Source organism: Salvia hispanica, chromosome 4, assembly GCF_029641045.1.
Source record: "Salvia hispanica isolate PSC_SH4W2 chromosome 4, Shi_PSC_v1, whole genome shotgun sequence".
Lineage (NCBI taxonomy): Eukaryota > Viridiplantae > Streptophyta > Magnoliopsida > Lamiales > Lamiaceae > Salvia > Salvia hispanica.
In genome coordinates this window covers 54,043,322-54,069,120 of record NC_142695.1, presented here as the reverse complement: position 1 = coordinate 54,069,120, position 25,799 = coordinate 54,043,322, and the positions used below count along the sequence as shown (strand labels likewise).

General features: G+C 38.2%; 1 long non-coding RNA gene and 2 pseudogenes across 3 annotated transcripts; 2 read left to right on the top strand and 1 right to left on the bottom strand.

Moving 5' to 3' along the window:
• Nucleotides 1-7,803: 7,803 nt before the first annotated feature.
• Nucleotides 7,804-14,884, top strand: LOC125193693 (putative disease resistance protein At1g50180; annotated as a pseudogene). Its single transcript, XR_016128845.1, has 4 exons — nt 7,804-9,139; nt 11,624-13,396; nt 14,448-14,534; nt 14,616-14,884. The product of XR_016128845.1 is annotated as a putative disease resistance protein At1g50180 (transcript).
• A 1,991-nt stretch (nt 14,885-16,875) lies between these two features.
• On the top strand, nt 16,876-21,611 carry LOC125193906 (ABC transporter B family member 9-like; annotated as a pseudogene). Its single transcript, XR_016137592.1, has 10 exons — nt 16,876-17,129; nt 17,324-17,378; nt 17,468-17,643; nt 17,728-17,949; nt 18,024-18,262; nt 18,339-19,221; nt 19,299-19,965; nt 20,058-20,286; nt 20,361-20,891; nt 20,967-21,611. The product of XR_016137592.1 is annotated as an ABC transporter B family member 9-like (transcript).
• Nucleotides 21,612-23,495: 1,884 nt separating this feature from the next.
• On the bottom strand, nt 23,496-25,199 carry LOC125193910 (uncharacterized). Its single transcript, XR_007171661.2, has 3 exons — nt 24,924-25,199; nt 24,461-24,540; nt 23,496-23,977 (listed from the first exon to the last, which is right to left on the bottom strand). It is a non-coding gene; the product is annotated as an uncharacterized LOC125193910 (long non-coding RNA).
• Between the last annotated feature and the right edge of the window lie 600 nt (nt 25,200-25,799).

Sequence of the window (25,799 nt, the reverse complement as noted above, 5' to 3'; positions counted from 1 at the left end):
GATTCAAATCTATCTCATACGTTCGGGACAATTTAAAATAAATCAACATGCAACCACTAAACATGCTAAACATCAACTAGTCAAAGAATAGTTAAACACTTACTCTTTAAACCAATTTCAAAAATCCTAAGAACCCTACGGAAGCGAGAGATTCAAAGTACAGTTGCAATTAAGATCAAAATCCATTATCTAGTTGTCATCTAAACAATTCCAATTGATAATTCATTACTACCACAATCCATCTCAATTCAAGCTAAAGAGGCATTAAATCAAGACTATAGAATTATCACTAAAGATGCACCTAGAGTAATAAATTCATTCAATCAAATAAGTAGTAATAACAAACATGAGATAGAAACGAGCATAGAATAAATCACGAAATCAAAATGTCATACTGCTTGTTTGGAGTAACATAAGATTCCTAGCCTAACATAATTAAACTAAGAATAATGATAAATGGAGATGAAACCCTAGAAACCATGGAGTGAATTTGGAGAGGATGATGCTTGACTTGATGATTCCTCCTCCTGATTTCTTGACTTCTCCAAGTAATCACTCCAATTTTCTTCTCAATTTTTTCAATATCACCGTCTACTTTTCTCCTTAGGTCATCTCTCCTGCGGCGCTCCTCTCAATCCCTCCTTTTTATATCTTTCTTTTCTTCTACCCCAAGTTTCTTATAATTAGTCGTCAATTTTCCCTAAAGTCTCGCCTCCTTTTTCTTCTCTTTTGGGAATAGATATTAACACCAATTAAAATATTATTTTCTTTCCTTATAACATGCGATTCCTTCCACAATTGGGTGCTTTTTTTAATCATTATTCATGCAATATTTAGCACTTCCTGCCAAGAAAACATATAACATAAATTAGGCTTTTTACAAATGAATTAATAAACCAACAACCCCATTCCATACGTACAAAAATCAATTAACAAAAGATAGTCAAATTTGAATTATTATTTGACATGTACAAATGGTTTAATTAAAAATGCACGAAATATTAGAGTAACATAGTCAACTATTTGATTTACATAAAATACCCTAAACCCAGCCGAATAACTGGCAACCCGGTGAAGTCCAACCCCTTTGTTGGTGGTTGATTCGGGCGACCTGGCCGCTGGCTTAAGTTTGGCAGCTCTTCTGAGTGTGGCGACGATTGCTGCTGTCGTGGTTCACGAGGCTGCCACGGTCGTCGCTAAGATGGTGGTGCAACCGAGGGGTGGGTGCTCTATGACTGCATCAAACTCAACTGCCAAGGCAATTGCTGCTGCCACCGATTGGGGATACAGAAACTTCACCTGGTTACGAACCGGTTGCTGCAATCCTTCCATATATAGTGTAACCAGTCGTGATTCCAGAACCACGCGTACCCGATTCAGCATTCCCTCAAATTCGGTGTTATAATTCTCCAACGATCTAGTCTGACTCAGTTTCGCGATCACTCCAAAATAATCCACGAAGCATTTGGGATCGAAATGGCGCCGGACATCTTCCTGAAACTCATACCACTTTACCACCGGGTTACTCTCCCGATAATTGAAGATCCAATCCGCCACTGGAGGATCAAATAACATAACAGAATAATGTAAGCGATGTTCCTCCGGAAGCATGAAATGATCAAAATAAATTGCACCCTAGAGATCCAACTTACCGCATTCGAGCCGTCAAAGCGTGGTGGCTTCATGGTCAGCCCTTTAGTTTTGTCAGAGGCAGTTGCACCTCCAAGCTGCCGTGCAGAAGGCAAGTCCCACGCCGATCCGGTCGTCTGGAACGGTAATTCCTGAGGCGGACGGTTCCCCCCATGAATCCCACGTCTGAGGTTGACGCGGCGGAAGATCCCACGACGACTGCCAGCGGTTGGAAGGCTGTGGTGGTTGAGCCCTCGAAAACCCTGGTGGCCCATTAGGGTTAGGGCAAAAACCCTCATGAAATCCTAAAAACGGGGCGGCGCTGGCCGAGAGAGGTAGAGATGGAATGGCAACGCTCACGGCCGAGAACGAGGGAGTGATTGGCAACGATGCTTCCATGGATCTGGTGGAAGGGATGTTGTACGGCGGGTCTGGATTCGGCCGATGAGGGTAGCGTGATGATGACGGCCGACGGTCAAAGGCATCCATACGTGCCTCAAAACGAGCCATACTTGCTACTAGATGCTCTAACATGGTCTTTGCTTGATCCAAGGACTGCGAATCCATTAGTTGGGACACTACCGGCGCGGTTACCACCGGAAGGGAACACATCGGATCCGTTCTTCCCACGCCCGTCTGAGAATTTGTCATGAGTACAACAATGAAAGCGCCAATTTGTTAAGGGTATTCTCCCCTTAACGAGTGTCGGCGACGATGAGATGTCGACGACGAGGTTGGTTTTGTGGACGTCACGGGCTCTCCCCGAGATCAAATCCGGTAACTAGGGTTGCGACAATATGAAAGAGACGAAAAACAAAGATAGGAAAATTAAGGTTATTTCATTGATTAATCAAATCATAACAAAGCTCCGCTTTTATATTCTAAGGACCCTAGATGATTCGACCCTCTTTTGCGATCCGGGAAAGAATCACCAAGAAAACCAGGAAAAATGCTTATTGGGCTCGACTCTAATATTTAATTAAAATAGTCCAAAACGTGAAAGTAAAAAGAAAGTAAAATAACGAAGCTCTTGCGCGCCTCTTTACCGTGACACGAAATCGCCATATCTCACCGGCGGCTTGTGTTGTCGCCGAGGTCGGTCATTGATCGCTTGAGCTTTGGGCGGCCTCGGCTCTTCCTCTTCCGTCGCGAAAACTGGTGCGTTTTCCTCCAGTTCCGACTCCTCGCTCTCCTTCTCCCGTTCCTCCTCATTCTCTTGTATCTCCCTGCACATTGTCGAGGTCAGCTCCGTATCACCTATATTTTGTCCCTCTCAAATATGTCACTCTATGTGTGTGCTTGTCTGGACAGACATTTAAATACCCAAATACTTTTTTGAAGTAACCAATTATTCACTCAAAACAATCTCCTTTTCCTTTTCCTTTTCCTTTCCTTTTCCCTTTTGCTTTTCCAATACTACATATAAGGCCAACTACAAAATTGGGCCACGGTTGAGTTCGTGCGTTGATCAGTGTGCATTGTGGGTTACGTTCCACAATAGAATATCCTTTTTCTTTTCTTTTTTTAATCTCTATGTCTTTGTCTTTTGCTTTTCTCTTGGTAATGTGAGAAGCATATAATTTTTTTTGGATTCAATACTGATAATCATCCGTGGTGCATGTGTAGTAGAAACTCCCCCTGTCTAAGTTGCCACAAGCATCGCACTCGAAGGAACACCTTGTCGTACAACAACTTCAATTCATGGTCACATAGTATATGTTCATAAATTTCACATGGTGTTCCATCAGTCATTATCCTTTATAGGATAATAGATTATTTGATTGAATTTATACCTAGAATGACTTATCTTGGTCCTTAATTCTTTTGATTTTCTTTCCTCTGTTCCAATGCTCCCTTCATGTGGCATAAGTGCTTTGGTTGTTATCCGTCAAACAAATAACAATTTCACTATGTTTGCTCATATAAAGTGTATATCCACCTTAATGTGCGTGATTCGATTATGTTGAATTGGATACACTTATTTCAGTATTATTATCCCAAAATTTAGCCTTTTCATTTACTTTCAAAGACTATTACGACTCGCTTATAGTGGAACCGATGAAGTACTTATTTTATGATTAGTTATTATCAAATATAAAATCAAATCAAATCAATTTCTAATAATCATGAAAATAAGACTAAATAATACTCCCTCCGTCCCCAATTAATTGTCACTTTTTAACGTCCGTCCCTCAATAATTGTCACACTTCATTTTTTACAATAAATGGTAAGTAGGTCTCACATTCCACTAACTCACTTCACTCACATTTTATTATAAAACCAATATAAAAAAGTGGATCACACATTCCATTAACTTTTTCAACCAACTTTTTTTATATTTCTTAAAACTCGTGTCCGGTCAAAGAGTGACAATTAATCGGGACGGAGGGAGTAGTAATATGTTGGAAACTCAAATTCTTGCTGAGTGGGTTTGTGTTGCCTGCATTGCTGCAATGTTCTTTTTTTGTTCACATGATATGAATGGGTTTGTGTTGCCTGCAACTAGACAATATTGCATCAGTAAACTCTTTCAAGAGGAGATATTTTGATATACGAGGACTTGTGGTGCCGTCTCAATCCCCTTAAATCAAGCTTGCATGATCAAATATATATGACATGTCTCCATCTCATGCAACTGAATCCTCATGGCTAGTTGATAGAGTCACATTCGATTTTAATGACTTTGGTTTAGTTTATAATTTGCTTCATGGGTTCTCGTTTGTATTGCTACTTGTGATCTTTAGATGTTAGTTTGAGGATTTTGTATAGTCTACTATATGGGTGTGATACGATCCCATATCTTAGTAAATCTCAATAATTTAGTTATCTTTTATTTCATCATATCTTTTATTTCTATATCTTTGTTTCTTATCAATAAGTTAGGTATTTTATTTTCCTTAGTCTATTTAATTGTCATCAAATTCATTCAATTAATCAATGAAAATATTATCTACCCAACATATTGTTGAATTTTCTACAAAATCTAGTTATCGCGTTGCCCGACGGGAAGAACCAGTGCACAACTCGAAGCTACGTCTTCCGCCGACCCTGTGCTAGGGCGCTGGGCCGTTTAGATCGCCAAGCAACAGCCGCCGATCGCCATTAAGGGAAAAGGCCCTTACCAACTGGTGCTTTCATCGTGATCTCACCCTCCCACCATCTCGAACCGAAGCTACACCGCTGCCCGACGGTAAACATTCCACGCACAACGACTGCTTGGGTTGTCGAGTCCCGCCTGTCCGCCGAGCTCTAGCCGCCGGACAACTCTACTTCTGCAACCCCAACGGGAAGGATTCCCGCGCGCCGCGTCGAAGTCAGACCACCACCATGTCGTACGACTACGTCAACTATCATCGTCGTCAATACGGCCTTCCTCAGCCTGCGCAGCCGTTTTGTCCCTACCAGTCGGTCCAACCACAGCGTTCAACCAGCTGGGAACCTCCGGACAGCCGCAATCCACAGGTTTTCCACCCTATGATCAGCCGCCACACAATTACAGCGCAATACATAACCATCGCACGCCGACAAGTCACCGGCGAGCACCGCCTCACCACATGGGATCGGTCCAAAACCGCCACCCCATCTGTTGGGATCCTCCCGGAATCCGACCACTGCCGAGTTTCTAACCCTACGACCCACCACCATCGCGGCAGCCCTCTTGTTGGGAACCACCGCCTCGCTGTGCATCGCGAGGATGTTCGGATTATGATCAACCCGTACAACGCATTGATCGCTGCGGTCCACCACCGTATATTGACCCATATATGGACCCGGATTCAGACCTGCAGCCGCGAGAATCCTATGCACGATATCGTTCGTGGCAGCCTCAATATCACCCTCGTTCAGCCACCAAAGCGGAGGACCCGATTAACGCAAAATAGACCTCTTATTGGAAGCATTTGATAGGATGGAAACTTGGGTCGGTGCCACAAATCGTCGGTTTAGCAAATTCCGATCGTCGCCGCAGCCCGAGCCCGATCCTGATCAACCAAATGTTTCCGCGCCGCTCCGAAAGAGGACATATACTCCATCGAGAAATAATGAGGCTTCTTTTGGGCCTCTCGGTTTAGTGCCCAATGAGTCAGCGGATTCACCACGACACCGCACCAAATCCGATCAACCCCAAGCGTGCCAGCCTTCGTGTGGGGAACCACCTCTAATGGCAACCCCTGCTGTATACCAGATCCACCAACCCTACCAGTCGTCGCCGCCATTGCCGCGATCAGATCGCCAGCCCCAGCACCGCCCTTGGAGCTGCTGCCCTACTCCGCTCCAAGACCTTCCCCGCCCTTGCACCCGCCGTCCGTGACAGTTCCATTGTTGGCCTCCAATGGTCATTCACAAGTTGTCCCGAGTTCAAGGAAGAAGGAGTGGCAAAAAAATCTTCACAATGCTGATGAATATGGTTTGTTAAAAGTTGTGCCTTGCCTTCTTGATGTTGGGGTGGAAGAGGGCATTGTTGAAGACAAATTGAAAGAGAATGGAATAGAATCGAAAGGTTTAGTTGGGAGTAAAGATGATGAAGATATTGATATATTTAGGATGATCAAAATGATCACTGCGCGCGCATTCGATCCTGATATATGTGTCAGTTTCAGCAATCAAAAGGGTGAATTTCTTACTACGCAAATGGCAAAACCGAATCCACGTGATAGCAAGAAGGAGCTGCCACATGAAGAAGTAAGCAAGTGCTTGTTTGCCACAAGGACCTTTCGCATTGATTGAGCTACACATGCCTGCAAACCATGTTGTCTTCAATACTACTCTGAAATTTAACGGGGATTTGAATGTCATTGATATTACAAGCATGAATCCTCGTTTACCATCGCTCGACGCCGGTGCAAGGTTGATCCCTCAGCGAAATAACAAGCCGTGTTTGATCATTCAGGGGCGTGTGGCAGAGCTTTCCATTTTAGCATTGAATTTGGACAACCACATCAGTCTGTCTTTGTTGATTTTTTATGGAGGTGATGGAGGGAGACGCTCAGCTGTTCGGTGTGTGTTTGATCCAGGAGGAGACGCCTCACCAAAGATTTTGCTTTCAACTATCGTCGTTGCTTCGTGTTTTCCACCTTGAGGACAACGTGGATTTCAACCGTGGGGGAGTTATACGATCTCATATCTTAGGAAATCTCAATTATTTAGTTATCTTTTATTTCACCATATCTTTTCTATATCTTTGTTTCTTATTCAATAAGTTAGGTATTTTATTTTCCTTAGTCTATAAATAGGGCAATTGTCATCAAATTCATTCAATCAATCAATGAAAATATTATCTGCCCAACATATTGTTGAATTCTCTACAAACTCTAGTTATTGCGTTGTCCGACGGAAAGAACCTGCGCACAACTCGAAGCTACGTCTTCCACCGACCCTGTGCTAGGGCGCCGGGCCGTTTAGATCGCCGAGCAACAGCCACCGATCGCCGTTAAGGGAAAAGGCCCTTAACAGGGTGTGTGGCTTAGACTTGCTATGTGATGCAAGATTCATATAATATAACAGCCTGAAATTACTTGTGATTCATATACAGCCGTATGATTCTAATTGTAGACATATTTTCCAACTCTAGAAAAAAGAAAAGAAAAGTTGTTGGCGAGTATTGAAATAAAAAACAAAATGGAAAAGAACATGTGTCTAATAGTTGACAACTTAAGCAAGCCACTAATGACCTGTTAACAAATACTCCCTCTGTCCCATTAGAAATGAAACGTTTTCCTTTTTTATCTGTCCCATAAAAAATGAAACGTTTCTAAAAATAGAAACAATACTCTGTCTACTTTTTCTTCTCTCTTACTTTACTCTCTCTTCATTAACTCACAAAACAACACTATATAAAATCATGTGCCGAAAAGCAAATGTTGTATATTTAATGAGACGGAGGGAGTAGATAATAAGAAAATGTGTATTAGTTGACAAGTTAAACAAGCCACCAATTACCTGCTAAAAAATGGATAATAAGAAAATATGTACTAGTTGACAAGTTAAGCCAGCCACTAATTACCTACTAACAAATGGATAATAAGAAAATGTGTACTAGTTGACAAGTTAAGCAAGCGACTAATTACCTACTAACATATGCATAATAAGAAAATGTGTACTAGTTGACAAGTTAAGCAAGCCACTAATTACCTGCTAACAAATGGATAATAGTAAGAAAATGTGTACTATAGTTGACAAGTTAAGCAAGCCACTAATGACCCGCTAACAAATGGATAATAAAAAATGTGCACTAGTAGACAAATTGAGCAAGCCAATAATGACATGCTAATTAATTTTGTATGTTTAATCTGTGGCAATGGTAGCTGGAAATCATGTCTCTTTCAGTTTCAGTAGTTTCAACTAACCAATGCAAGCTAGTACTAGTATGTTTAAACAGTCTTCTCTTAACATGCTTCTTTCATTCCTTTTTTCACATCTGAGTGCCGTTGACTAAACAATCAAAGCTTGGAATTGTTGCAATGGCAGAAGCAGTGGTGTCAATTGCTCTCGAAACTATCCGTGATTTGCTCTTGGAAGAGGGAAGGTTTTTAGCTGGTGTGGGCAATCAAGTGAAAGAGCTCCAGTCGCAGCTCAAGGAGATGAAGTGTTTCCTCCAAGACGCTGACAAAAGACGTCATGAAAGCAGTACCATCTCCAATTGGATCTCCGAGATCAGAGATCTCGTCTACAGATCCGAATCCGCCATTGAAAGACATGCAGCTTATCAAGTTTCTTCAAGGAGAAGAGGCCTCAAGCAGTTCGTCCGCAAATATTCCTGCATTTTGACAGATTGCTACTCACTCCACCAATTAGGGTCCGAGATTTCACAAATTACATCAAACCTGGAGAGAATAAATAAGGATATGCAGGAAAAAGGCATAACACGGAGCATACTCATCAATCCGAAAGGAGAGGGGGAAAGCTCGACTGGAAACAATATGTCAAGGAAGACTTTCCCCTATTTGGAGATGGGAGATTGCTTTCTAGGCATGGAGGATGAGGTGAAGCTGCTTGTTCATCACCTAGGGAAAGATACAGAGCATCGAATTATATCAGTGTGGGGAATGGGAGGCTCAGGCAAGACCGCAATTGCAAAGAAGCTCTACAACGAGACGACCGACTTTGACCTCTCGGCGTGGGTTTGCATTACTCAGCAATGTGAGAGTCGATCAGTTTGGGAGGATGTTCTGAGGCAGCTAGAGAAGAAAAGGAGTGTTTCAAGTCTGAGCGATGAGCCACGAATAAGGGTGGAGATTCCAAGTCCGAGCGACTCAGAGTTGATAGAGAGACTATGTGAGATACAAAGAGAGAAGCGATGTCTCATTGTTTTGGATGATCTTTGGGAGCTTTCTCATTGGGAGGAGTTGAAGCATCCATTCGTTGTCCAAAATTTGCAGACCAAAATATTGGTGACAACACGGGAACAAAAGGTTGCAGAGATTGGATTGGCAGTGAAACATGGGCTCTTACATATGAATGCTGCTTTGGAACTACTCAAAAACAAAGCATTTCAGCATGGAAACATTCCAGGTCAGTTTTATATTACTCTCTCTAGTATTTCCTCTCTTTATTATTTTTAATTTAAATAATTGTGTTAACTCTTCACGAGAAACGTAATTGTATTAGTTAATTAGCATTTCCAAAAAGATTATTACGAAAAGGCCTATGATTATTATGAGTCCACTTTACAATAATGCATTAGGAAATACTATAATATATAATGTAATAATTGATCTCTTCCGGTTTTCACAACCACAAAAGTTGTCCACAGCTTAAAAAACAATTGTCTAGCCCTATTCCACGGCCACAAATCACAATATTTATTATTTATTTGTTTATTTTTGTTAAATTCGATTAAAAATTATCAGACAATAATAATTAGAAAAACACGTAAAACATAAAAAAATGTAATCCAAATCTTCGTTGTATTATAGATAGGGGAAAATTATACAACGAAAATTTTATAAAAATTAAAAAAAACACTGCCACCGCCTATTCGGTGGCGTCATCGAAATCCTCCGCTTCATCCGCTCCCCCCCCCCCCCTCCCCTCAACCCCAGCTTCTTCCTCGACCTCTGTATAAGCTCGAAGAACACCCCCCTCAAAATATAAATTATACTTATGATAAAAATAAAAATAAAAACATAAAGGTATTATGGCATAGAGACATTATGTCTCAAAATTACTCCCTTCGTCCCACCGAAGATGACTCATTTTTCTTTTTGGTTATCCTAATCAAAATGACTCATTACTAAAATTTGAAACATCTTTATCTCTACTTTAATTATTCCTTCGTTGTTGTATTATCTCCACTTAACATATAAAATAAAGTTGTATAAAATCTTGTGTCACCCAAGAAAGATGTTATCTTCCTTGGAATGGAGGGAGTAGTATTTTATATGAATATATAATCAAATACAAATTATTATTTAGTTTAGATAAAAATATTATTTTTAATAAGATTATTTCAAGTTTTTAATGTTCTAATATGTTTATGTTTGTGGTGTAGTGGTTAAGCTCTGATATACATTCTTCATGATAAACGGATGACTGAAATCTTACGAGGCACAAATTACTATTTTTAAATGTTTAAAAATTTTAAAAATGGTTGGTCATCTTGTGGTTCATGGTCGAACGAGCTTATTTTCCTACTCATGGCCGCCAATGGGAGATCCTAGGGGGCAGGAGGGGGCGACCGCCCCTCCACACCAGCTACCATGGACCCCGGATGTAAATTTTCCATAGTCTCTTATAGCTCCTGACGTCGCTCCTCCCTCCTTCGTTAGCTTTTGATAAATTTTATTTCGCCCCTTCCATTTTAGGATCCTTGATTCTCACTGATGGCAACTCATTAGTCCATGGTTTTAAATGTGTGAATCTGACCGAATTAAACAAAGAGGCTCAGACAAACCGATCGATCCAGTAGCGATATTGGCCCCTAATATCATGAAATTTTCAAAAGGTTGGGTTTTTTCCCACGAAATTTTAATTTGACAAATAATATCACAAACTTTACCCGAGTTTGTTGTTTCCCAATGGCGAAAAAATTCACGGCTATATTAATGGATTGAAGAATAATTTTGGAGGGAGTTTTCAAGAAAAACTATCCTTAAAGATTGAAGAACTTGAAGCTATCGAAGTTGTTCTCAAGCAATTATGAAAAAAATCCGTATCATGTTATTATTTGCCGTAATTTTTTCGTCAGTGGAAATTAACAAACTCGGGTAAAGTTCGTGATATTATTTGACGAATTAAATGTTCGTGGAAAAATCAACTTTTTGAAAGATCCATGATATTAGGGGTCAATATCCCTATTATCAATAGATTTGAAATTATAAAAAAAATCTCAATAATTGAGCTTATAAGCTAGCGAAATACTAATTAGAGTCATAATAGATGGGTCAATATCCCTATTATCAATAGATTTGAAATTATAAAAAATATCTCAATAATTGAGCTTATAAGCTAGCGAAATACTCCCTCCGTCCCAATAAATATGAAATATTTGGTTTCCGGTACAAGATTTTATGCAAGTGTTGTTTTGTGAGTTAATGAAGAAAGAGTAAAGTAAGAGAGAGGGAAAAGTAGAGAGAGTGATGTTTCCATTTTAGGAAACGTTTCATTTTTAGTGGGACAACCCAAAAAGGAAAATGTTGCATTTCTAATGGGACATGGAGTACTAATTAGAGTCATAATAGAGATAAAATTATAAAGAAATGAAATCAAAAGTAAATATTCGAACACACAGCACACTAGAACTATTTTTGTAATTTTACCATTGCTTATAATTTGTTAAAAAATAAATTGAGTTGATAAAATTATTTCTGAAGTGCTCATAAGCACTGAAGCTTAATTTATTATAGAGTAGTATAAGCTTATTTTGCCATATATTTTGAATGAACTTTTAGGTCTCGAGCAATTTGTAACTTAGATTTAAAAAACTTGTAAGGCTACTATCTTAGAATTGTACTATTCAATCGATCATCATTTATTTATTATTACTTTAATATGCAGACTTTGCATTGGAAGAAAGATTTGAAATTATTGGGAAAGAAATGGTACAAAAATGTGGTTATTTGCCATTGGCAATTTCTTTACTCGGTGGGGTCTTGAGAGAGAAAAAATCGATTGTTGAGTGGAAATCAGTAAATGAGCACATCAAAGCAGCCATATATGGAGTTGAAGAGCGGATTGATGGAGTGCTGAATTTAAGCTATGAAAGTTTACCCTATTATTTGAAGCCTTGCTTTCTCTATTTGGGTATATTGGGTGAGGATGCAACCATATATGCTTCTATCTATATAGCATGTGGATAGCACAAGGCATGATTTCATATGAGAATATTGGAGACAAGGATGACACTTTAATGGATATCGCTGAGCTGTACTTAAGTGAGTTAGCCTCCAGGTCCATTGTTCAAGTTGAAATGAAACTTGGTTATGATGTTGTAGATAGAACTAAAAAGTATGCTACATGCAAACTTCATGACGTAGTAAGAGAACTATGTTTGAAATTGGGAAAAAGGGAGCATTTTGGTGTGCTGAGTTTGGAGTATAAAGGTGGGAAACTTAGTACCTTACTACGGGAAGCTTCGTCGCATATGAAGATACAACATCTGGCAATACATTTCAGAAATGAAGTCGAGCATGAGAATATAGTTGCTTGTGGAGAAGATAGTAGCGAGCATATAAGGACTGTTCAATTATTCAATCTCACAGGATCGTTTGTTGATGAGTTCCCCCGACAAAGTATAGTTGATTTTCAGAAATTCAAATTGCTGAGAGATCTATTTTTGTTTAGATTCAAATTTGCAGGAGGAAAGTTACCGAGAGGAATCACTAAACTTGTTCACCTTAGACGTTTGCGTTTACAAAGATGTGAACTTGATAAGCTACCCTCTTCCATGAAGAATTTGGTATATATGGATACCCTTGATTTGAACTTTTCAAAGAATGTTGAAGTTCCAAATGTTTTTAAGGAGATGTTGCGATTAAAACACTTGATTCTTCCTATCTATGGAGATGAAAATATTAGAAATTATCGACTAAGATTGGATGAGGGAGTATATGAGTTGGAGACTCTACAATGGCTTGATAGTAGATGCCATGAACTTAAATGTATGGACAGAATGAAGAATCTCCGATATTTTACAGCAAAAATATACGATAATGAAAGCTTGTCAGCTATCATGAATGACATTATGAACTTGAACAAGATACAAGATTGTCAAGTAATCATTCAAGGAAGTTGCGACTTAACAAGTGAGCGAATGCTGGAGAAGGCTTTGACATGTCCCAATCTTTATGATTTGACTATTGTATCTAAATCAGCGAAGGCGCTAGCAAAGTGCGAGAGTGATTTGTCGAGCTCGAAACTTAAGTGTTTGGTACTGAATAGTTGTGAGATTGAGGATGATCCGATGGGGATACTAGGAAAGCTTCCTTGCTTGATAATATTGCGAATGCATCAAGAATCATTTGTTGGGGAGAAGATGACATGCCCAGCAAACAGTTTTCGTTGCCTCAAGAAGCTGTTATTATTAGGTTTACCAAAGTTGAAGGTGTGGAGAGTGGAGGCAGGAGCCATGCCCCTTCTCTCTAAATTAACAGTCACAGACTGTTCTTGTCTGAAGATGGTTCCAGAGGGATTGAGTGGCATTTCTACCCTTCAGACTCTCGTAATTAAGAAAATGCCGGAATTGAGCGAAAGGGTATCACCAGCAGGACAGGATTTCCACAAAGTCCGCCATGTCCCCACAATTCGTTTCAAATACTAGTCTTCACCCAGGTATCTCATTTCTCACATTTTTATTCGTTAGTTTTGGCGAGTTTCATTTAATTGCAAATTTATAGTAAGAAAATGAGTAATAAGAAAATATTGATTTCTATATGTGTATAATATTTTAGTGGTCCCTTTGTGGATTAAAATGAAAAAGGGAAAATGAGCTGCCCAGGAAAATTTTCCATTATGTCTGGGGATAATTATCTATCTATAAAACTTCTCAAAATAAATACTGAAAATATAAATGTTCCATGATTCCATCATTTTACATCAAAGAGTTGGAACACACCCTATATATATTGTAAAGTTTTTGGATAGTAAACAGAAAATTAAGTTCATGTGACAAATTGTAAGTAGTGTTTGCTTCCTATTCATATATACTTTTTTTAACCAAAACACATCTTTATCTCCTTCTACTAATTACTGAGGCAAATATGTTCCCAAGATGTAAATTATATAAGGATTCTACTCTAACATTACAGGTGATGGTTGATTACAAAAAGAATCGTTTTTTATTATTAGTATTAGATTTATTCTTGTTTAATTGGTCTTATAATTAAAGCTAACAGAACTCTCAAGAAGGCTTTTACTAGTACAAGTTAATCCATTGTTTAATAAGATGGATTGAAATTTTAGATATTAGATATTTCAAAACTCTTAATAAAATCTATTATCTGAGCTAACTTTTATTTATGTTCCATTGAAATAGTAGAATTTGAATTTTTGTGGCAACGAGAATAAAAATTCGCTTGGCAGTTGCAAATTAGTAGTTGTATTTGCTCTTATTTTCATTCTTGATATCATTAATAATTACAAATTCTTATAATTCTTTGATCCTTTTAAATTAGGCACTACTCATCAAACCAAACACATCTTTACTATTTTTGTTGCCTATGTGCCCACAGTTACAAGGTATTGGTTCAATTGAGGCTTATAAGCTCTTGAAAATTACTTGGCAAAATAAAATCATAAAGTCTAATCCTGTCATTATGTTTTTATTTTCATTTATTTGTATTTATAACAAGAGAAATCTTTTGTATTATTGCTAAATTTACAGGTTGAGCATTGATCCTTTGGAGAATAACTGATTCTTACTACCACTTTTGGTGCTCAATGAAAACAGCATCTTACCTTTCTCTAAAGGGTACATTCCTTGCTAAAGTGTTAATAAAGCTCAACTCATTATAATGTAGTATCGTTTAATTTTATTTTTCTTGTGTTGCAGGTTACATTTCTCCTCCTTCGAGCTTCAATATCGTTGTTGAATATGATATTATATTTGAATGATGTTGTGTTTGAATTGACTATGATGGTGTGCAATAATTCAAATGTTGAAAGTGTGAAGTATTTTATAATTATGTGTGGGTTGAATTTGGCTTGTATTGAATTGCTCGATGAAGCTTTGTTCACTATTGTAAAATTTTGAATTTGGTTTGTATTGAATTGCTCTATGAAGATTTGTTCATTATTGTATTGAATTGCTTGATTAAGCTATGTACACATGTTATTTAGTGGGTTAGTGGGCTATAAGCCTAACCCAAAAAATGTGGCCCAACATTGAAGGAACCAGAAAAATGAAGTTTTGGTTTTCGTTCCTTAACTTTAATACACCCTTCAAGTTAAGTGACATAAGTGCCTTGTGGTTAACATATTTGTTGAACAAACAACAATTTTATTATATCTTTACCGAGAGCTGTGATTAATTGCTAACTCATCCCATAAAAAAATGTCTAGTTTCTTTTGATTTTATTCTATAAAAATATTATATTTCCATTTTTGAAAAAAATCTCTCACATTAATATAAAAATTATATTTTCTCATCCATTCAACACAAAAAATAAATCATTTTAAAAAATTTTATGGGACGAAGGATGCATTTAACAAGGGCCAAATGCTGAGAATGAGGTAAGTCACACCACATGTGAAATACTACCAAAAATGGGCATACATCAATAGTGTCATCTGTTAAAAAGAGGAGAACATCTAGCCTAACATTTCCATCATTCCACAATTTTGGGATAGGAAAAACGCGTTATAAGTTTTAAGAGGAAATAGATTTAAATTGGAATGGCAATATGAAGGTTATAAGTACACCTCAAAAAATAAAATATAATGAAAAAGCCGAATTTCATTGGACAAAATAAACTGTGACTACACTGATTCACTGTGGAATTAGGTTGCCAACATATCATGCATCATTATTTCTATACATTTATTAAAGAAAGAATTTTCATTAATGAATGGTCAATAAAATGAACTCATGTTTATTTATTCACATAAAATTAAATTATTTATCTCATTTATTAACTAAATCTTCGAATACAAAAAAAATTATTTCCGTACTTTTATAAGAGATTTGATAGAATGTACTACTTCAGTATGACTTTCTCTTGGGCTTGGATTCTTTATTTTTTTTCCTTCTAGTACTCCTCCAATCTAAAGTGACATGGTTAGTAGGAGTACTTAATTTACCAAGAGCATGGTTAAGGCTTTTTATCCATGTTCTTCTCTTTGTTTGGTAGCAAATTAGGAAACCCATAACGGACTCAGATGGAGCTCCGTTCCGTCCAAAAACCACTGTTTCACCCCAATTGTTAACATTTCGATCTGCTGCGGATAAATTTCATGCCTCGGGATCCACAACAAGACAACAAGATAGAGGTGTTGGTAAGTTTAGCAGAGGTCATATGTTTGATCCTATCAATCACAAAATTTTAAAAATTTGAAAAACATTTTCAAGAGTAGAGAATGGTCGATTCCCGACTGGATGGTTTTGACAGTTCAGAACGGTATGATATGCTAACTGCTTTATAGGCTGAACCAGACTGGACTACATGCCGGTTCACGATCAAACCTATCATAACAGCAGGTCCGGTCCGATTTTTAAAACATCGTTCATATGAGATAAACTACATTTATAATGCAACGCAATCTAGTGCATGGAACGTGTGATTGACTTTCATAGATACGTAAATTTGTGATTAATTCTTATCTCCACATATATATATTACGAGAAGGAAATCTCAGTCATTATTTTTCAATTCTATAAAAAGATTTTGTAAATAAATGGATCTATTACTATTATTATAACCTGGGCAATAATATTTCTTTATAGAAACACCAAAATCAAAGAACGAAGGGCTAGAATTGAATGAACTTTGACTATAATATTCCACACAATAAAAAATGTGACATTCATATATTTTATTTTATACTCCGTATCTGAAGTATTTCAGTGGCTAGATTTTGTCACATTTAACTACCTAATTTAAAGTGTATAAATATCACATGAAATTCTAGAAATAAAATTAACATAAAAGAGATAACGACGGCTATATAACTGATTCATCCAACAAATCTTTTATACGTATATATATTTATAAATATAACACACTCAACTTATAAATTGTGATCTGATTAATATTTCACATCAAAATTTGATCATTGTTTCTTCAGTTTTGAGAAAAGTGTTTCGTAAAAAAAATTTCTAAATCGCAGAATAATGGCCGACGGTCAGGCGGCGGCGGTGAAGCCACCGGAGAAGAAAGATGATGAGAAAGTTCCGTTTTATAAACTGTTTTCCTTTGCAGACAAGCTCGACATACTTCTAATGGTGGTCGGCACAATCTCAGCCATCGGGAATGGCGTGTCGCAGCCGCTCATGACGCTGATTTTCGGCGAGTTGATCGATTCCTTCGGCGGTGGTGATCGATCAACTGTGGTGCATGCAGTTTCGAAGGTGATCGATTTAGGTTTTTGTTTTTTTGTTGAATGTTCTGTTTTGGGGATTTCATGCAGCCGATTGTCGTCTAATTAAACGTGATAATGCTGAATCGAGTTGTTTCGTTTGATTAATTGCTGGATTGAATCCTTTCCTGTTCCTAAATTGATTTGAATTTGAACTTGTATGAAGCGATGCATTTAATTTTGCAGGTTTCGTTGAAATTGGTATACTTGGGCATTGCTGCTGGTATTGCTTCACTTCTGCGTGAGTATTAATTCCTTTTTTACTGCATTTGAATGCAATTTGCGGTTTACATTTATTGCCATAAACTCTGTGTGTGAAATCATGAACAGAGATGGTGTGTTGGATGGTAACTGGTGAGAGACAGGCTACTCGAATAAGAGGACTATACTTGAAAACTATATTAAGGCAGGATGTCGAGTTCTTCGATACTCAAACATCAACAGGAGAGATCATTGGGAGGATGTCTGGCGATACGATTCTCATTCAAGAAGCCATGGGTGAAAAAGTAAGCTCTTAAGTTAGGATAATAGTCATTGTAAAAGTTATAAAAGAGGCAAGGATTCTTAAATATGAGTTTGATCATGAACAGGTGGGAAAATTTATTCAATTTTTTTCAACATTCTTTGGAGGCTTTATTATTGCTTTCTGTAGAGGATGGCTCCTGTCGATCGTCTTGTGTACGTGCATTCCTGCTCTTGTTGCAGCAGGAGCAGTTTCGGCTGTACTCATGGGGAAGATGGCGACACGTGGACAAACTGCTTATGCTGATGCCGGAAATGTAGTTGAACAAACAGTTTCAGCAATTAGGACGGTATGTTTTCAGAATTTCGATCCCATTGCTTCTTCCTTGTCAAGTTAAAACGTGCTATTAACTTGTTTGTGTAGGTTCAATCCTACACTGGTGAGAAACAAGCTGTGGATAAGTACGACGCCAAATTGGTTATTGCTTATAAGGCTTCTGTGAAACAAGGGCTAGCTTCTGGCACTGGATTTGGTTGCATGTTGTTCATGGTCTTTTCTACTTATGGACTTGCAATTTGGTATGGAGGCAAACTGATAATCACCAAAGGATACAGTGGAGGGAAAGTTGTGAATGTTATCATGTCCATCATGACAGGGGGGATGTAAGTTGCAGTAACTTAGTTTATTGTTTTCCAGATTAACATATTTCGCTAAGTATGATTTATGCTTCTTCACCAGAGCAATTGGCCAGGCTTTTCCGTGTGTGAACGCCTTTGCAGCCGGGCAAGCTGCTGCCTACAAGATGTTTGAGACCATCCATCGGAAACCAAAAATTGATGCTGATTGTGGTGGAATTATTTTGGAGGATATAAAAGGCGAGATCGAGCTCAAAGATGTGTATTTCAGATATCCAGCAAGGCCAGAAGTCCAGATATTTCAAGGCTTCTCGATTTTCATACCGAGTGGGAAGACTGCTGCTTTGGTTGGGCAGAGTGGGAGTGGCAAATCAACCGTGATTAGCTTCGTGGAGAGGTTTTATGATCCTGAAGCTGGAGAAGTACTGATTGATGGAGTTGACTTGAAGAAGTTAAAGCTGAAATGGATCAGAGGAAAGATTGGACTTGTCAGCCAGGAACCTATCTTGTTTGCCACTTCCATTAAAGAGAACATACTATACGGGAAGGAAGATGCCACAGATGAAGAGATACGAAGGTCTATTCAGCTTGCTAATGCTGCTAAGTTCATTGACAAGTTACCAAAGGAAAGACATATTCCTCTTTTTGTCTGATATTCTTTAGCATGCTTTTTCCTAAAGGATTTTGGAAATGACAAGCTTCAACATTGCAGGGTCTTGATACAATGGTGGGCGAACATGGCACCCAGCTCTCTGGGGGTCAGAAGCAGAGGATTGCAATTGCTCGTGCCATTCTGAAAGATCCCAGAATTCTACTTCTTGATGAAGCAACGAGCGCTCTTGATGCCGAATCAGAACGAACAGTTCAGGAAGCACTCGACAATGTCATGACAAACCGTACAACAGTGGTGGTTGCACATCGTTTGACAACTATTAGGAATGCTGATATCATAGCTGTTGTGCATCAAGGGAAACTGGTCGAGCAAGGTGCATGCATATGCATATGTTTTTTCACCATTTCAGTCTTAATTGCGATCTAGTACATACTAACATTTGAATCATAGGCACACATGATGAACTGATGAAAGATCCTGAAGGAGCTTATACGCAGCTTGTCCGCATGCAAGAAAGGAGCAAAGAGGCTGAAAGTAGTCCTAGCAGTCAAGAAGAGACCCCTCACGCCTTAGAAAGAAGCGTGAGCAGATCCGAGAGAAGCTTGAGTAGATCCGACAGCCAGAGACTTTCCATGCGCAAATCCTCAAGCAATGACTCATCAAGGCATTCTTTCACACTTTACGGTGTTCCTAACTTTGACCTGCGCGGAATCCAACCTATCGAAGATGATGAAGAAGAACCTGACGAACACACAACGAGCAGACGCAACAAAGTTTCTATCAGACGGTTAGCAGCCATGAACAAACCCGAAGTGCCATACTTGCTACTTGGGTGTGTAGGTGCAGGAGTGCAGGGTTTGGTCTTCCCTATGTTTGGGCTTTTGCTGTCAACAGCTATCAGAATCTTCTTCGAACCTCCGAGTCAGCTCAAGAAGGATTCCAGTTTTTGGGGGCTTATGATGGTTGTGCTAGGCCTCAGTACTCTGCTGGCCCTTCCTGTACAGAACTTCTTCTTTGGAGTTGCGGGTGGAAAATTGATCCAGAGGATTCGCTCTTTGTCGTTCAAGAAGGTCGTTCACCAAGAGATCAGTTGGTTTGATGATCCTGCAAACTCAAGGTTTGTCACTATCTAATGAAGTTAATATCTGAACGCCCTTTTTTCTGTTTTGGTGCGTGTTTGTGATGGTTGGAGGTGTTTGATATGTGCAGTGGAGCAATCGGAGCGAGATTATCAAGTGATGCCGCAACTGTTAGAAGCATTGTGGGGGATGCTTTGGGACTGATAGCTCAAAATATGTCCACTTGTTTAGCAGGTCTCATCATTGCCTTCACTGCTAACTGGTTGCTGGCCATCATTATCTTAGCAGTCCTCCCTCTTGTTGGTTTACAAGGATTCCTTCAGATGAGATTCTACAAAGGCTTCTCTGCTGATGCCAAGGTCTCTTCACACCACCAACCAAATACACACACACACACATGAGAAACAAGTTTTTGAATGGAATGTTTGTGCAGGTTATGTATGAAGAGGCTAGCCAAATTGCAAACGATGCTGTTGGCAGTATCAGAACAGTGGCGTCGTTCAGCGCTGAGGACAAGGTGATGAAGATGTACGAGCAGAAATGCGAGGGTCCTCTGAAGCAAGGAGTCAGGCTCGGAATTGTTAGTGGTGCAGGTTTTGGTGTTGGTGCATTGGCGCTCTACTGCACCCAGGCCTTCTGTTTCTATATAGGAGCCATTCTCATTCAAAACGGTAGAGCATCATTTGGTGAAGTATTCAAGGTTTTCTTCGCCTTAACCATGTCCGCGACTGGGATCTCCCAAGCTAGCGCTACAGCTCCGGATGTTAACAAAGTGAAAGACTCTGCTGCCTCTATATTCGAGCTGCTCGACAGCAAGCCTAAGATCGATTCAAGCAAAGAGGATGGCACGACGTTGTCTAGCGTTCGCGGTGAGATTGAGCTTCTTCATGTCAGTTTCAAGTATCCCACACGGCCTGATATTCCAATCTTCAGAGACTTATGCCTCTCCATACCTTCTGGAAAGGTCTGTATATTGTTCAATTTCATCTCAATTCTGTCAATAATCACATTTGCTTAAAACGACTCCTACTTTCTACAGACAGTTGCTCTAGTTGGCGAAAGCGGCAGTGGAAAATCAACCGTCATTGCTCTGATAGAGAGATTCTATAATCCTGACTCGGGACAGATTTTCTTGGACGGAGTAGAGCTCAGGAAGTTCAGGCTGAGTTGGCTGAGGCATCAAATGGGGCTGGTGAGCCAGGAGCCGGTGCTGTTCAACGACACAATCCGAGCCAATATCGCCTACGGGAAAAAGGGAGAGGTGACAGAGGAAGAGATCATCAATGCAACGAAAGCAGCCAATGCTCACACCTTCATCTCCGGGCTGCCTAATGGCTACGATACGGGCGTTGGGGAGAGAGGCGTGCAGTTATCAGGTGGTCAGAAGCAACGGATAGCCATTTCTCGGGCAATACTGAAGGATCCTAAGATCCTTCTCCTTGACGAGGCGACAAGCGCGCTGGATGCTGAGTCGGAGAAAATAGTGCAGGACGCGTTGGATCGGGTGATGGTGAACAGAACCACGGTTGTGGTGGCGCATCGGCTGACGACAATAATGGGGGCGGATGTCATTGCGGTGGTGAAGAACGGAGTGCTTTGTGAGAAGGGGAAGCACGATGTGCTGATGAAGATCAAAGATGGAGTGTATGCATCATTGGTTGCTCTTCATGCAAGTGCACAGTAGTGAGTGATGAAAATCAGAGATAAGAGTCTAAATAAGTATGTCAATATGCTTTTTTCTGTGTTGATTAGGTTGATCATAATAATTCTTGATTGGCTGCTTTTCTCTTTCTAATTTTGCTACCATGATTGGGAAGAAAGAGGGACAAAATGGCAGTTATGATTGTCAATAAACCTTTTTTGTGTTGGAAGGAAGTTTTGATTTCTGAGAAGTAGTTATTCAGTTATAATTATTCTTGTTCATTGATTTGTATGCTTACACTTTTGATTTCTCACTAATCATCTAACTCAAACTCTCATTTCTTTTGGTTTTAATACATTAGTTTGGTTCTCATACTTCAAATATACATGTTATTAACATTATTAATTATATAAATTAAATAAATATAAAGTTGGTGATGGAATTGTGTGTGAATTCAATACAGGAACAAAATTCAAAATCTAAAGAAAAGTTTTTTAATTTCAATCGCGTCTTCCAGAAGATTTAAGATGAATATAAGTGCTGAAATTTCTTGAATATCTGCTCCATTTTATAATTATTATATACTCAATGTTTAGATCTCAATATTTTGGACAGCTTAATTTAGATATATATATATAGGAGAGTGATCAGGTCCATAACTCATTTTATGTCAAATATCCAAGTCAATCTCATCCCTTCAATTATGGATCTGACGATTTATATGGCTCCATTTTATCCTTTTTTAATATTTATAAAAATGATAAAAGGGTACGGATGGAATGAGATATATTATGCAATTATTTATTTTCCATGATTCACGCCAATTTTCTAACGGAAGTTTTAATTTTTCATTTGTAATTGAAACCAAATCAAATTTTATTCATGAAGAAGAACATAAGCACCGTAAGAAAATCCGCTTCATCCTTCATCAGCTCAACTATATTTTGATGTGTTATCAACGATGGAAGAATGTAAGTGTTTTTATGCATATGATTTATGATTTGAATTTACGTTCTCAAACTGTTACCAATTTTGTATACAAATTATTAGATACTGTGCTGCCTACTTTGGTTATGTTTTGCGATTAATGTTTTATTTATTTGCACGAAAATATATGATTATCGTGCAGGCACTTTAATCGCGTCATACTTGATGGAGCTAAATGCAACGAAATACTTGATGATGTTGCGTACAAACCGGCAATACACTGAGACGGGAGTAGAGGCGAGCCGCGTTATTTTCCAAACCGGCAAGACATTGAGGGAAAAAGCAATAAAGAAAGCGAGTAGACCCCTTCGGAAGTGTAGGACATGTGGTGACATGGTTCATCATGATTCAAGAACATGCCCCGAAAAAGACCCGGGTATAGGCAAGAGGAAAGGAATGGAGAAGCATAAGGCAAGAGGAAATGTTGATTTTTTTTTTTTTTACATTATCTTCACAGCTCTCATACATTATGGGCTTGTACTATTTCTATTATTTAAATTGAGCATCATTTTTGCTTTAGACATATTTTAATAAGCACGTCTTCTATTCAACTAGATCTCCGTTGTAATGAACTTACGTTGGCACAACTAGTTTCTATTACATTATTCCTACCTGACATCTACTTTGTATAGAATTTGTTAAAGATTGTTCACGTATACTCTTTACATTATGTAACAATTAACGATACACTACATTACACGTGTTGTATCATTACATTATACGTTTTGTATAATTACTGGAACACTACTAGGTTTTTCGACCCCTTTTCCCTTGTCTGCAATAGGGTTACATTTTAGGCGATGTATAATTACATTATACGTGCAGCATAATTACATTATACATTCAGCATCATCACATTAGACGTGCTGCATCATGACATTACTAGAGCTGGAATAATTATACGTAGATTCTTAAAGGGTTTCGCATAAACTCCAAATATGATAAAACAATAATTATATTAGCTAGATCCAAGTCATTAACCTTAGTACCAAAAACAGACTTTAAAAAATAAAATTGTGATTCACAATCCAAATCTCTGGCCATAAAACACATTACTGCCCATAATACGCGAGTCAATTTTCGAAGCTGCCTTTGATCTTCTTGGCTTTCCCGTGTGCTGTTGCTAAATTTTGGCTAACCTTCGCCCAGGCATTGTGCTCGGACAGAATCAAGGTGCTATTCACCTTCATTCTCATTGTTTCTAGACTTTTGGTGCCATTTGTTGTCAGGTCACAGCGTCATTCCTTCTCCTTTGCTCCAAAGAATGTCTCCATGTGCCTCATCAAGTGAATGTTGTCATCTATTTGGTTATAATTGGTTCTCCAAGGCATTTCCACAAATTGATATTAACTGCACATCGTTTGATAATGGCTCCTAGTTTTGGCTGACCGCATTTCAACAGCATTTCAGAGAAGCTGTCTCTGTAAAATAATATAAATTACATTATCAACTAATGTATTTAAATACATGATTTGAATGTCTAGCGCTGCTATGGGAATAAAATCATCCCAAGAATCATCCGTAGCATCAACAACTCTTAGCCTCTTAGACCTTATACATAAGTAGATAAAATATGTATGATTAAAAATGAACTACTGAATAATGTAAATTTTATAATTATGATCAAACTGCATAATATTACAGAACTAACTGTGTAATGTAAATACACAACTATCAGAAGCTCTATTTAAGATGATGCAGGGGACGAAATAATGTAAAGTTTAGCACAACAATGTTTACAAAAAAGCTATACATTATTATCGGTAGCCTATTGCTTAATGTATCCGTCAGATGTAAACAATGTAACAGAGATCATGCCAAAAAAGAAATACCAACACAAGCCTAAATATGTTACATTATTCAAATTTCAAGATCTCAAGTCTTAACAGAGACACAAAGCTTACCATCTTCGGTGTTAAAATTGGGCTTGCAGGGTCGTCCTCTTTTGACCACGTTCTTCTCTTTTTTCATCTGTTAGAACTGACTGAAAAAAATGATACACAAGAACATTAGAATTCAACCAAAAAACACTAAACCAATCAAATATATACTGAAAAATGTAATGTAAACCAACAATTCAACGAAATACAATTCCAAAAAAAAAAACCTAGGGTCAAATAATATCATAAATGTAAACCTATGGTCGATTAATCTCAGTAATGTAAACCAAAAATTCAAACTTTGTTTTGAATCAGTCGATTAAATCTTTGTTTGATTCAATCAAAAATCCAATTTTTGTTTTAAATCAGTCAATCAAATCTTTGTTCAACTAATGTCAGTAATGTAAACCAAAAACCCAAAAATCAAATCTCAGAAATGGTCGATTAAATTTTTGTTCAAAATAAAACAAGTTCAATCATCCCAAACCTGTAAACTTCCAATTTGGGTCGCGTCTACTGCCGCCGCCGCCGTCGCTTTGATTATCCAGGCCAGGTTAAATTTTCCCGACGCCTCCGTTGCCGTGGACAAGGAATCACCTGGGTGAAAATTTGATAGTGAGGGAATGTAGTGCTAACAAGAAGACTAAGGTTGAATGTGTAGAGAATTTTAGGGAACTAGGTTTTTGGAATTGAATCGGCTGCTTTGGAGTGAGAAATGGAGAGTGAGGGGAATGTGGGAGGTTGGTTGAAATAAATGGCCCTTATTTCGGAGCTTCATTTTTTAAAATCGTATGATGTAGTTGATGTTCCCAATATACCCCCATAATGTAATTCGGAAGCCTGAATAATGTAACATGGAGAAGGAGGTACATTACAAATCTACACCCTCCATCTAGTTAATCCTAGGGCTAGAAATACATTTGAACTTAATACTTAAGAGTCACTTGGACCCTAATGCTCCCCTATATATATATATATATGGGGATGTGATCATATGATACACATAATTATGGTGATAACCTAATAACCCTCATTTTATGGACGAAATGTATCATTTTATAGAACATAATATCATTTATTGATTAAAAGTATCATTTTATGTATGCTGAAAAAATATCATTTTATCATGTATAAATATTATTTTTAGTAAAAATTATATTTTTGACCCATAAAATGATAGGGTTATTAGATTACCACGTAAATATGAATTATTATTATAACGCACTCCATATATATGTGACTCAGTTTGCCCATTAATGTTAAGGTCAAGGATGTATTTGTATTTCGCTGTAAATATTAGTGGCCAAATTGAATACAAAACGTTAGTGATTTATTTACTTTTCGCAATAAATAATTAGATATT